This window comes from Alexandromys fortis, unplaced genomic scaffold, assembly GCF_014885135.2.
Source record: "Alexandromys fortis isolate MF-2015 unplaced genomic scaffold, M_Fortis_MF-2015_v1.1 scaffold_89, whole genome shotgun sequence".
NCBI classification, from domain to species: Eukaryota; Metazoa; Chordata; class Mammalia; order Rodentia; family Cricetidae; genus Alexandromys; species Alexandromys fortis.
Window position 1 is genome coordinate 7,874,217 of NW_026067973.1, and position 13,582 is coordinate 7,887,798.

Genomic DNA, 13,582 nt, shown 5'->3' on the forward strand with positions numbered 1-13,582 from the left:
CATGTAACCCGTCTGACCAGTCTTCCCTACATAATGGAGGACAAAGAATTGGAAATTGTATAAATGATATGTTTACCTGGAACCCAAGGCACTGGCCAGTTCCCGTGATTCCAGAAGGTCTTCAGAAAGGCAAATTTTGCATACTAAAAACAGCAGTCAAGGCTCCTCGAGACTGTTCAGCACTGGCCCTCGAAGTCCAACAACTTGTGTAGGGTCCACAAAGGTGGAAGGAAAGAACTGACCCCACAAAGCTGTCCTCTGGCCTCCACATGTGCCATGGTATGTGTGTCTCCCAATAATAATAACACCTATTCTATAAAAGACCAGCAATTTGGGTGTCAGTGCCGTGAACAGAGGCTACATTTTCTGATGGTCCCTCCTAGCCTGAGTAATAAAGCAATGTGTCCATGAGGTTCAATGATAAACCCTTTTCAGTTTGTTCAAGAAAAGAGCAGCCAGTTAAGTCTAACTGCCACAGACTGTTGTGACGTATCTCCGCCCCCGCCCCCAAGTCAATAACGACAGGAGGAGGAGTCCTCTTTGGAAGATGATTCCTACTGGATTAAGAGGGCAGATGTCTATGAATTGGATTCGTGCCCAGTGAAACAGGACCTTCGGGAGACTCTCTAGTCCTATGGTTCTCAGCCTTCTAATGTGACAACCCACTAATACAGTTCCTCATGTTGTGGTGACCCCCAATCATAAAATTATTGCCATTGCTACTACATAGCTGTAATATTGCTACTGTTATGAATCGTAACGCAAATCTCTGTGTTTTCTGATTGTCTTAGGCAACCCCTAGGAAAGGGTCCTTTGACTCCCGGCTTGAGAACCCCTGCAAGTTCTTCCACCACGTGGCAAGCTGTAAGAAAGTGTCATTTATGAGACTGCCAGAGCCAACCACACCGCAAACCTGTTGGCATCCTGACCTTGGATTTTGCCAGCCTCTGGCTCTTTTGGGGGAATCCTGTAGTTTATAATCCAGTAATCCGAACAAATGAAGAGAATCGGTTTAGGAAAAACTGCACCTTATGCTACTGGGAGATAGGAAACAAACCCGATGACGGCAGTACTGGCCACTTCAGCCCGCTAGGTGGAGCCCGAGGAGACGGAATGCAGTCTGGTAGCTGGCAAAATCGAAGAGGGATTCCAAGCCCAGCCCAGCCCAGCCCAGAGGGTGCCCACCAGCGGCCTCCCCAGCTGAGTGGAGTAAGGGGAGGGGAGGGAACCTGACCTGAACTAATAAACAGCAGGGCAAAGCAACTCCCAGTACAAAGAAGAGCAAGCCTGATTTCAGTCTGAAATGGAAGGATTTGCTTTTGTGAAAGCTCAAAACTTTAAACCTTATAGAAAAAGAGAGGGTTGAAGGTGCATCTGGGACTCTCTCTGGATTAAAATCGAAATATTAATAGTTACATTAAAATTAAAGCTATTGACTGGCAGACGGCTCCGAGGTTTGTAAAGGCTTTTGCCACCAAGCCTGGATGTCTGGGGTTTGATTCCCAGAGACAGACTCCCCGGGGTTCTACTCTGACCTCCACACATGCACCTCCTTACCTACACAAGTAAATAAACAGGGGTAAAACTTAAAGTTGTAAGGCTGTAATTTTATGACAAGTACCTGGAAGAAGGAAGGAGAAAAAAGTTATTAAGGAGGATGTTTGTAGTCCCGTCGTCCATTGTAGTCCCCCCCCCCAACTATCGGCAGGTGAGTAATACACAGGGAAGTACATTTCTGTGTAATTCGATCATTGTGATGCTTTAAAAATCACCGATTAAATGTGTTGGATTTTATTTCATGGATATGCCTTCCCACCACTTTAAAATACATCACCATATCGTCATCAGAAAAATCTCAGATGGCTTGCCCATCAAAGAGTAAAAACTGGCTATGACTTGAGTATCCCCATCCACTTACCGCAAGCTCCCGTCAGCTGCCCGGCATTACCGGCCCTGTTTCTTTTCCAGCAGGCTCTGTGGACTTGACTGAGTAAGAATGTCTTTTTAGGGAGAAATGAGCCACGCTTTTCAGAGGAGACAGGTATACCGAAATGGTAGTACCGGTCTGTAATCCCACTGCTCGGAAGATGAGGCAGGAGGACCTTCAGTTCAAGGGCTGACTGGGCAACCCGGTAAGGCCCTGTCTCCGAGAACATCAGAAAAGAAAGAGAGAGGGGGAAGGAGGGAGGTCTGGTTGAGATGCTTTCTATTCATATGCAGCTGGAGGAGAGGACACCAAGGTCACAGGGGGTCCCCGTCTTCTCTTTCCATCAGCCTAAAGTAAGCAGAAAGATGATGATAAAGGCCGTGGGAACTTGACAGTACTGCTGAGAAGCCTGGGGACCGCTATAAATTTGCACTGAGACCAGACGCCTTAGTCCATTCAGGCTACTACAACACAATATCTTTGACTGGACAACTTACGAACAGTAGAGATTTACTGGTCAGTTCCAGGGCTTAGAGAGGCCATGATGAACACACCAGTAGACAGGATGTTCTCAAAAAGGGTTTTCCTCCACACTTTTTTGCTGTTGTTATTGTGAGAGAAATAAAAAGCAGGGCCTTGGATGCTCTACCATTGAACTCTACCCAAGCCCTAGATAGTGCCTCTTGCTGAGTTCTCACACAGCCATGGGACAGAAGTGGGAATGCACGCTCTCTTAGGGCTCCTTTATAAAGGAACTAATCGCATTCAGGAAGGCAGAACCCTCATGACTCCGTTGTTTTCCCCAAAACCCCATTTCTTAATCGATGATTCAGTTTCAACATATGAAGGGAGACACACCAACGTGCTAGCACTGGTCAAGGAAGTGCAGGCCATTCTTCCTTGGATGAAGGCATGAGGTAAGGTGGAGACCTAAGGCAGGGTTAGGACTTGGCCAGATGACTAGAAAGGACCATGGGAAGTACGCGGTAGCTGAGGACCACTCAAGGTGGTGAGCAGAATGACTGACAGCTGAATTTAGGGAGCCGGGGAGGATGGAAAGTCACAGGTGCCACCTAGAGTCCTCTCAGCAGCTAAGGCTACAGAAGGACACATGTTTAAGGAGACAGGGTGGAACCTTGCACTGCTGGCCTCTGACAGAAAGTAGAACTCAATCGCTTTCTCAGCCAGTGACCCAGTTTCCTCTGCTTTAAACAGCTCTTGGCACCTGCAGCTGGTGCTCGCAGGGAAGCCTCCCCTGACCTCACTTGGCTCCTCCCTGTGGAGACTGGGTTGTTTTACACGTCAGTCCTCTCTATATGTTTTTTTTTTTCTCTCAATTACAGCTCACGGGAGTTAAACTCTGTCCATGGCACCGTTAAAACTTCAAGAGGTTTGATCATTTGTCCAAGGTCACAGAGCCAAGTCTGGACTCGTTGTTGTAATTCTAAATGCCCCCCTTTGCCTTTACAACTTCCAGAAACAAGCGCCTCCTAAAGCAGGCCTCCGTGTGGCGTGATCAGGCATTTACAAGGACACTAAGGGGCAGGAAGACAGATAGAAGAAAGCTCCTGGAGCCTTAGCCGCATTCCTGCTGCCATTTGTCCACACGGCAGGCATGGACTAGAATTCAGAATGGAATGTGCTTGCTTGTGCTTGCTTGTGTTTGCTTCCAGATTTAAAGAAGGAAGAGACAGAGTATCAAGAGCCTCTGCTCGTCCCTGCACGACACTCCCTTCTGACTTCCACTGCTCGTCTGGTACCCACCTTTCTTCTGACTTCCATTGCTTGTTGTCCCCCCCACACACACACATACCCCCTCTGACTTCCACTGCCCGACTCTGCCGCCCCCCCTCTGACTTCCACTGCTCTACTCCGCCCCCTTCTGACTTCCACTGTTCGTCTGCCCCCCCACACACACTCTTCTGACTTCCACTGCTCGTCCCCACACTTACCATATTAGTACTTGGCAAACAGAGTAATTCAAGGTTCTCTTGTCCATTTGATAATAGGAAAGTCACAACTCAGGCTAAAGCTACCTAGTCATAATAGCGCCTATCTGTATTTCCAGGTACTTGAGAAGCTGAGGCAGGAGGATCCCTTGAACCACTGAATTTGAGGTCAACCTGGACAAACAGCAAACTGGCCTCAAAGTCAACAGAGATCCATCTGCCTCTGCCTCTGCCTCTGCCTCTGCCTCTGCCTCTGCCTCTGCCTCTGCCTCTGCCTCTGCCTCTGCCTCTGCCTCTGCCTCTGCCTCTGCCTCTGCCTCTGCCTCTGCCTCTGCCTCTGCCTCTGCCTCTGCCTCTGCCTCTGCCTCTGCCTCGCAAGTGCTAGAATTAAAGGCATCGTCTGGCAGACTTTCTCTCATAAGAAAAGAAATGAAATGGAAGGAAAAAGTAAGAGAAGAAGAGGGAGGGGAGGAAGAAAATAACTACTAGCAATAGAACCAAAGGTCCGGCACAAGGGCTGACAAGGTGCCTCAGAGGGCTAGGTAAGATACTTGCTGCCAAGCCTGTTGACCTGAGATTGCCAGGGACCCACATAATGGACAGAGAGAACCAACTCCTGCTAGTTGTCCTGTGCCTTTGGCACGCATGTGGGGATACACACTCTAAATAAATAAATAAATAAATAAATAAATAAATATTCAAAACAAACGAACAAAAACCGGTCCAGCTTGACACCTCAAGTTTTCAGAAATCTCCTGTTTTTCTCAGCACAGCTACAGGGTGACTCACACACAGAAGGTTCCCAAACCGAACTAAATTGCAGTGGTCTGAAACAAAGCCGCTCCCCTGGCATGTTCTAAACTCTCCTGAACAGAGTGGAAAGGGGCTGAAAGGGAAGAATCCCTATTCACAGCCTCCACAGAAGCTCCCGTGAAGGCAAGTGGCTGTTGGCTCCAGAAGCGGGGACAGGCAGAATGATTTGCATCTTTTGGGAGCAGTTTGAGGAGCAGCCAGGTCTTTGAGCCCTGGGAGTGTGATTAGGGAAGTGGCTTGCTTTGTCTAACACCTACCACGTGAACTGCAGTGCCAGGCTGTGTGGGGTGGGGCGGGGGGGGGGCGCCTCAAGACTCAGTCTGGCAAGAGTGGAAGAGGGGCGTTCCTAACCCTCACAGCGGTTCCCCTGTTGTTTGTCTGTGGGAGGGATGTTAAGTGCCTGTCATAAGCCAGCCTGCTGCTGGGGAGCTGTGGCCAGATGAGAGTGGCGTGCCCAAGGAGCTTTCCATTCTCCAGGCAGAAGCAGGTCACTCACCACCCAAAGTGAGCAAGGGCAGTTTCTTAAAATTATATCGATTTAAAAAACAACACCAACAACAATAAACATAAAAACAAAAAAACTCCTTACTTTCATTTTTTTTGTACTTTTTACAGGAAAATATATAGGATGCTTTTTGATGTTTTATTTTCAGATAACCACTTTCTTTATCTTGATGGGGAAAAAGATAAAATACTTAATAATTGGAGGTTGGGATAAAAGAGGGGTTTCGTTCCAAAATAAAACTCGGCTATAGCTACTTGAGAGTTTTCAATGGGAGAAAAACAAAAAAAGAAAGAAAGTAAAGAATCTCAGTGGTACTAGAAGCAAACCTGGATCTGATGCTCACTTAATATGGCGGAAAGCGGGGTGTGGTGATACTCACTTGTAAGCCCAGCGCTCGTGAGCTTGAGGCAGGAGGGTGGCAAATTCAAGGTCAACCAATGCTACAGGGTGAGATCATGTCTAAAAAGGGAAAAAATTTAAAAAGCGTGCTGGCCACGTGCTTTCCTCGCTCTTGGGGTAAGCTGTGAAGCGGTGCCCGAAGGCGTGTCCCCATCGTCATCTACAGATCCTGAGGACCCTGTCTAACCCGGCCTTCATAGAGGCGATGAAGCTGAAGAAGGCTTTGAGTAAGGGGACTGCAGATTATCTGGGTGCCTTTGAAGTACAAAGCCACAAGTGTTCCTCTAGAAGGGGGGCAGGAGAAGACCTTGTCTAGACAAAAGAAGAGGAAGCAATGTCATCATGGAGGAATACATTAAAGAGATGTGACCACAATGCCAGGAATACCAATGGCTCCCAGAAACTGGAAGACACAGGCAGGGCTGTGCCCTGAAGCCTCAAATGGTGTTATCGGTTGGATATAAAATGTATCCAACAGCGTAGTGTGCTCGGTGCCAGGCAGTGGCACTGTTCCGAGGGGTTCTTAAACCTTGAAGGAGCTAATGCAAGGGAAAGGGACTCTTAAGGACAGGCCTTGAGGCCAACAACCACACTGCTTCTGGCTCTGTTCCTCCTGGTTCTGCTCCACTGAGCAAGCAGCTCCTAATTCCTGCTGCCAAGTCTTGCGCTTCCCATGCCACCCTCTCCCTGCCATTGATAGACGGTATCCTTAAACCGTGAGGAAAAACAGGTCCTCCCAAATCTCTTGTAGTCAGGCATGTGCTTGCTGATTCAGAGGGAGGGCGGCCCTGTCAGAGCCTCGATTTTGGACCAGTAAAACCAATTTTACACTTCTGCCTCCTTGAACTATACAAAAACAAGCTTTTGTTACAGAAAAAAAAATGGAAGGATTATTTTCTTTTTAAGTCTGTGTACAAGTGTGTGTCTCTTGTGTGACATGCGTGATGAGTACAGGTGCCTGGAAGGGCAAGAGTCCAGAAGAGGGTGTCAGATCCCCTGCAGCGGAAGTAATAGGTGTTTGTGAGCCTCCAACATGAGCGCACAGGTCCCTTGCCAGAGCAGTGGTAACTTTGGTTACTTTGCTATTGATGGATACAACACCACGATCAAGGCAACTTACAGAAAAATGTTGCTATCCAAAAGTCTATAAAAGTTCTTTCATCAAGGGCAAACCTGAATTCAAGGGCAACTGTGTCTCAGTTAACATTCCCCTTGCCTTCATTCTTTGTGAGTTAACCTTCCCCTTGCCTTCATTCTCTGTGAGTTAACCTTCCCCTTGCCTTCATTTCTCTGCGGAATACTCCAGGGTAATCTGATAACCAAAAGAAAAAAATGCCTTTTGGTGTACTTTCTGCGGAAGTACGTTCACGAGGAATCTCTGAGCCCCACGGCCCCTACAGCTCTAGATGAGGTCAGATGCTCCTAGTGACCCTGTAACCCTGCTCTGCCCTTTAAATAGACCAAAATGAAAAATAAAATTGCTCTCTTTTATCAGGAAAAAGAACCAGATAGTCTGTTTGTCTCTCTGCATTTGGCCACAGGTCTTCTCTTCCAAAAACTCCAAGTTTTAGCTTTTGCTGTGCTGGCTGAGGCAGAAGAAAACATTTAATGTCTGCCTACAGTTTCAGAGGGTGAGTCCACAACCATCATGGCGGGGAACACGGCAGCAGGCAGGCAGGCATGGGGCTGGGGCAGTAGCTGAGAGCTTACAACTGATCCATAACCAGGAGGCAGATCAAGAACTTATTGGGAATGATGTGAGCCGTGTCCACACCCCAGTGACATATCTCCTCCAACAAGACTACAGCTCCTCTGCTTTCCAAACACTTCCACCAACTGGGGACCAAGTAATCACATCTACGAGCCTACACGAGCCATTTCCGTCAACCTACCACCATGTTCTTCACCCCGACCCATCTCTCCAGCCCCAAATTTCCATTGCTTTAAGCCACTACTTTTATAGTTATTTGTCACAACAGCTCAAGCCAATTAACAAGCTCCCTAGTCACCCAAGCTCCTCCAAGCAACAGTTAAGGGAGGGAAGATTCATAAGTCCAGAAAGAACACTAGAAGAGGATTTTGATAAATATTTAGGAGATGGAAACTTAATAGATGAGAACCAATTTTCAGAGATAATAAAGGGATGTGAAGACATGGGTCAGTTGTCCCCAGAGGCCAGATATGGTGTCACTAAGTAGGTGAGGAATGAGGTGTGGGTCTGAAACAGAAGATAGGATGGATGTATGGACATGGACCTAGATGCTCCTGAGTCGGTGGTGGGCCAAGATCTAGGGGCATCCCTGGTCCTTACTTCTAGACCAATCTTTGCCCTACCACTTGAACTTACATCCCTTAGTTCTGTCCATGTTCCCGCTATTGGAAAGAGCTAGTCACAAGTTTCTTCCTGGAGCAAGGTGGCTAAGAAGTGCCACCACAGAACACCCAGGCTTCTGCCCAGTAGCTCCCTGCTGTGGGAGGACGGGGAGCTTCCTGAAGCAAGCTCCGATTCCACCTTCCGCTGCATGCTCCGAAGCACGTCATGCTAACAGGCCAGGTCTCAGAAGAGTCAAAAGTTCCAGAAGAAAATAACCAGGTCACATGTGGCTTGAGGGTAAGCCCTCTCACTGGTTCCACACTCTTCCCGCACAGTACAAAATTACACATGGAGCAGTCTCAAAGTTCGGAGAGAAATTCATCTTGCAACTGAAATGTCTATCATATCTAGTGAGCAACAATCATCAGAGACTGTGGAAGTGTGAGATGAAGATGTTTAGGAAGAAAAATTGAATTGGTATTTATTTCATGTGCTGCAAAATTTAAGGGAAAATTATGGAGAAGAGTTTGTCCAATCTGTTGGATTTCTTATGGGGGAGAAATAATTGTATAACATTATATAAAAACCAAGTAACTGCCCAATGGTGAAGGAAGCAGCAATAATTCATTTAATCTTTCTGTCTTTGTCATTGTAACTTGATAAGTTATAGTTGCATGTATTTACAGGGTGCAGAGTGATGTTCTACGGGGCCAGAAAGATGGCCGGGAACTTAAAAGCCTTTGCTGCTCTTGAGAGGATCCACGTTTAGTTATGAGAATTCAGTGTGAGGCTTAAGATTTGGGAATCTGGATCTGAAGAGGAGCCAATGCCCTTTTCCAGCCTTAGTGGGCACCTGCACTCACATGCCATACATACAAGACACACACATAAATAATAACAACAACAAATTCAAGTAATGTTATGACTTAAAGACACGATGAGGGAACCATTAAACCCCTCACGGTTAGCATCCCAAATGCTTCATTTCCTGTGGTAAGAGCATTTAACATTTACTTGTTATTTCTGTATTCGCCAGGTTGTGTAACATCTCAGAGTTTGAAAAGAAAAACCTTATTCCTGCTGTCTAACTGTGGCTTTATACTCCCTGACCATCATCTCCATATTTCCCTTATCCTAGATTAGAAGATTAACAGTTACTGATGTCGGGTTAAGTAGAGTCTCCGTAATGAGGAAGATAGGATTGCAACACACCACATGTCGTAGAAGTAACAGTTGATAGACACCATTAGAGTTTCTTAGGATTTATTTTTAATTATATGTAAGTATGTATCTCCATGTGAGTATGTGTATACAAGTATGTGCATGTGAGGGAAGAAGTTCCCAGAGGCCAGAGGGGTCAGATCCCCAGATGTTAGAATTGTGGACAGTTATGAGCCACCTGATATGGGTACTGGGAACTAAATTCTGGTCCTCTGGAAGAGCAGCAAGTGCTCTTAACAGCTGAATGAACCATCTCTCCATCCCCTAAACACTGGATATTTTGGGTTTTATTTTTTTGTTTGGGTTGGTTGGTTGGTTGGTTGGTTGGTTGGTTGGTTTTTTGAGACTCTGTGTGACTCTCCTGGCTGGAACTTGCTTTGTGTGGAACTTGAACTCACTGGATCGGCCTGCCTCTGTTTTCCAAGTACTCGAATCAAAAACATGTACCACCACGGCCCAGCAACACTGGTTTTTGACTGAACATTTCATAACTGTTCTGGGAAAAGTGGGGGGAAGGGAAGATGGGGAAGAGTTGGAGTCAGAAAAGAAATTAAAAAAAAATCTCAATAATTTCCATCTAGAGTAACAGCCTACAAATGTGTCTTTATATGTGTGCAAAGACCATGAACAAAGAAAATCATCATATCACCGAAGAAGAAACTGGAAAAATGGAGATAATGTACATCTCTGAGTGAGGAACAATGTTATTATTTATAATTGCAGTACTCGAGGAGGCTAAAGACAAGAAAATCACAAGTTTGAGGTCAACCTGGACTACATGGTGAGGCTAGGCCTCAAAACAAACAGACAGACAGCAACAATATCCAAAAGGAATCTGTTTATTAGAGACAGGTTCACCACACCTTGGTTAAACAGAATATAATGTAAACCTTCTTCAAAGAAATCATCTCAGTATGTTGACATGATGTATGCTCAGATAATGAGACCAAAAAGACACAGACAAAGCACAGCAGACTCGATGCATCAGGTGCTTTCTCCCTGGCTGTGAAAAGCTCTTGACAGATCAACTTAAGGGAGGAAAGTTGAATTTTTGCCCGTGGTCTCAAGAGACATCAGTCCATCATGGTGGGGGATACATGGTGGGGGATACACAGCAGGTCCATCTGTGGCTGTGGAAACTGGTGGTAGCTGGCTACCTCAGCAGACAGGAAGTCAAGAGAGTTCCAGCAGAAACCCAAAGTTAGTATCAGTTTCTAGAGCCTGCCACCAAGGAATGACCTAGGTCAACCAGCTAGGCTCATTCATGGTCAAAGGGTCCACAGAGTCACAAAACAGTGCCACCAGCAGGGGGCCGCATACGCATGAGCCTGTGGGAAGCAGTCAAACACTGTGGGTGGGGTGGGGGCAGGGTGTGCATTTCATACTCAAACGTGTGATTCGAGCATACTACCACACCCATGGAGAAAGGATGCTTACAGGCACACTGAGTTTCATGTCTGCATAGACTGCTTCTGGAAAGACACCCAGGGAACTGCTAATGGAAAATGGCTCTGAGAAGCCAGCTGCGGAGGGAAGGCAGGAAAGGCATGGCATCTGTACGTCACCACAGGCTAGGTTGTTACTTAAAAGTTTATATTAGTAAGTATACTAGCCGCTTATTAATATAGAAATTTTAAAGGAATTTTTTTAGAAAAAGAACCTTGGTTAAAAAAAAAAAATCAAATCAAAACAAATGTCTCCAGAAGGGTGACAGGACCTTGGTCCTCATGTTTGCACAAGTCAGTCAACATTCCGGCATGGATGGGGGAGGGGCATACAAGCCCCCAGCCCTGGCTGAGGAGCTGCTGATAGTCCAGTCAGTTTTCTTTAGAGGTGTGGCCTCCGGTAGTTGACCACACTCCTGTGGTTGGTCCCACACCCCTGTCTATATGGGCATCACTAATAGGACTCAGTGAGTTATTTTTAAAAGGGGGGGTGGGCATGAAGTTGGGGGAGGAGCTAGGAGGAGTTAGGGGAAGGAGCGAGGAGTGAATATGATCAAAATATATATGCTCAAAGAATGAATTCTAAGATATTGTTCAAAGTTAACTCTCCTACTAGCTCAGCTCAATGTGTCTGTCAGTCATCGCAATATTTTCGGCGTTTTCCCTTTAGGGGGCAGCAGCTGCATTCTTCGTGTGCATAATCCAGCCAACTTGGCCCTTTCACAAAGACAGAAAAAAGAAAAGAAAAAAAAAACCTTGAAATACTAAGTATTCATTAAAGAAACACACGGCACAGAAATGTTTATTTAGTGGGTTATGATGGAGGAAGGGAAGGGGGTGGGAAGGGGAGGGGGAGAAGAGAGAGAGGGAGAAGCTGCCTCTCCAGAAGAAGGGCAGACAGGGAGAGAGAGAGAGCAGGCTGCTTGTCTCAGGAAGTTGGGGGAGATTGGGAGTGAACGGGGCTTGTCGCTTAATGGGATAGGGTACTCAGGTGACAGGCCAGGCCAGCAGATTACAACATTTCTGTCATTAAGACTTTTATCCTTTAAGTTTTATTTTATATGTATGAATAATTTACCTACATGTATGTCTGTGCCATGTGCAGGCAATGCATAGGGAGGCCAGAGGAGGACATCATATCCCTTGGAACTGGAGTTATAGGCAGTTGTGAGCTGCTGTATGGGTGCTGGGACTCGAACCCAGGTCCTCTGGAAGAGTAGCCAGTGCTCTTAACTGCTGAACCATCTCTCTAGCCCCTTGTTTTGTAACCATGTGCAGATGTCAATAATGAATGTTGACATCTAACAAGGCCCTTACTATTTGATTGGGACAGTGTTAAGGAATATGTAATGTAGTATATACTATTTATATAAAAATAAATATATACCGGTATGTATGTATGTATGTATGTATGTATATGTGTATATGTGTGTATACTTACATGTAAATATATCAGTAAATCTCTGGGTTGCATGGTTTATTGTGTTTTGCTGTTTGTAATTATTAAAAATAATATTGAATAATGCCAGGATTTACTATTAAAAAGTTTGAAATAAAGGGTTTAAAGCGACATTAAAATTATTTTGCATAATTCTGTTTGTGATTACTCTGCCCCTTTTCCTGGGGAGTAGGTGTAACACCCCAATTCCGCAGCTAGATATGAAGGAGTACTCACTTGCTAAGGCCTTAAAATTATATATATATGATTTTAAATATCAAAAGTTGTTTTGTGGGATAGGTCCTATTATGGTCATTTTCAAGTTCAGAAAACCAAGGTTTAGAAACCATAAATATTTGCTCAAGGTTCATGAGTGACAGAGCCCAGCTTGTTTGCTAACCAGGAGCTGACCCTGGGTTCCCACGCATGCAGTCTACTGCTGAGACCAGAGCCCAGGGTTGATCTTGCCTTATTAATTCCGGCACACGGCTCATTATACGTGTGGCTCTGCTCCGTGCAAGCAGACACTTTGTGGTTGTCCTTGTCTTCAGATGAGCACTTTTTAAAGACTTTTTTTCCCCAAAAGACAGACGTCTCCGAGGACTCTAAATTATATGGGCTTGGGGTGAGGCTCAGAGACCAGGTTTAGGAATAGTAAGGTCCTGAGTTCAATACGCAAAAAAAAAAAAAAAAAAAAAAAAAAAGACCTCTAGGTGTTTCCGGATCTGAGAGTTGATTGGCTCTTGTTAGAGAACTGTGTTAAAGACAAAGTCTTAGCAAGTGAGTACTCATATCTAGGCGTGTCTCACAAGACCCTGAGGAAAAGGCACAGAAAAAGTCCAGTCACCACAAATAGGTAATTATGTAAAATAATTTTATTGTCACCTTAAATTCTTTACTTTTTAACTTTATAATGGTAAGTCCTGACATTATTCAACATTATTTCTTAATAATTATAAACAGTGAAACACAGTCAACCACTCAACCCAGAGATTTGCTGGTAACTTCTCCAAAGAGAATCAGCTGGATGTGTGATTGATTTACTTTTCAAATCTATGTGGAAGTGTATATTATGTATATACACACACACATTTTCACCAAATGCATGTGGAGGTCAGAGGACAACTTTCAGAAGCTGGACCTGGGAATCGAACTCAGATGGTCAGGCTTGGCGGCAAGCACCTATACCCACTGAGCCATCTCACTGGCCCAAAAGATATTCATAAAGAAAACAAAAGGATAACACCAACCAGGAAGAAGAGAAAACAATGTCAGTACAGACGAAGCTCTGAGAAATTTCTGAGCAATTCAAAGTAGGGGATACATGGATGGATGAGCAAACACAGGAGAACCTGCAGGCCCGGGCACAAGAATGAGCATGTGCCTTCCTTGGGGACCCCAGCAAGGCTCCACTCTGTCAACAGCGCTGTGATGGACTGTGGGGCAATTATCAGCAGCCTCATTACTGAGCTGGATGCTGTGCCCTGGGACATCCGGGCCCCTTTCCTGAGACCTGTGTAAACACAGCATGACAGAGGAGACTTTGCCCCAGGATAGAAGCCAGGCCACTG

The 13,582-nt window shown here is 45.6% G+C and overlaps 1 long non-coding RNA gene across 8 annotated transcripts in view; it reads right to left on the reverse strand.

Annotated features, from left to right (window-relative positions):
• Positions 1-13,582, reverse strand: part of LOC126510023 (uncharacterized) — a 60,562-nt gene that overhangs the window by 14,817 nt on the left and 32,163 nt on the right. For 2 of the 8 annotated variants that reach the window (XR_007594310.1, XR_007594303.1), the window contains exon 1: positions 77-3,714. This is a non-coding gene — a long non-coding RNA (uncharacterized lncRNA). Of the gene's footprint in view, positions 1-76; positions 3,716-13,582 lie in introns of those variants that run through there. The other 6 variants (XR_007594306.1, XR_007594305.1, XR_007594309.1 and 3 more) reach the window with 5 other exon arrangements.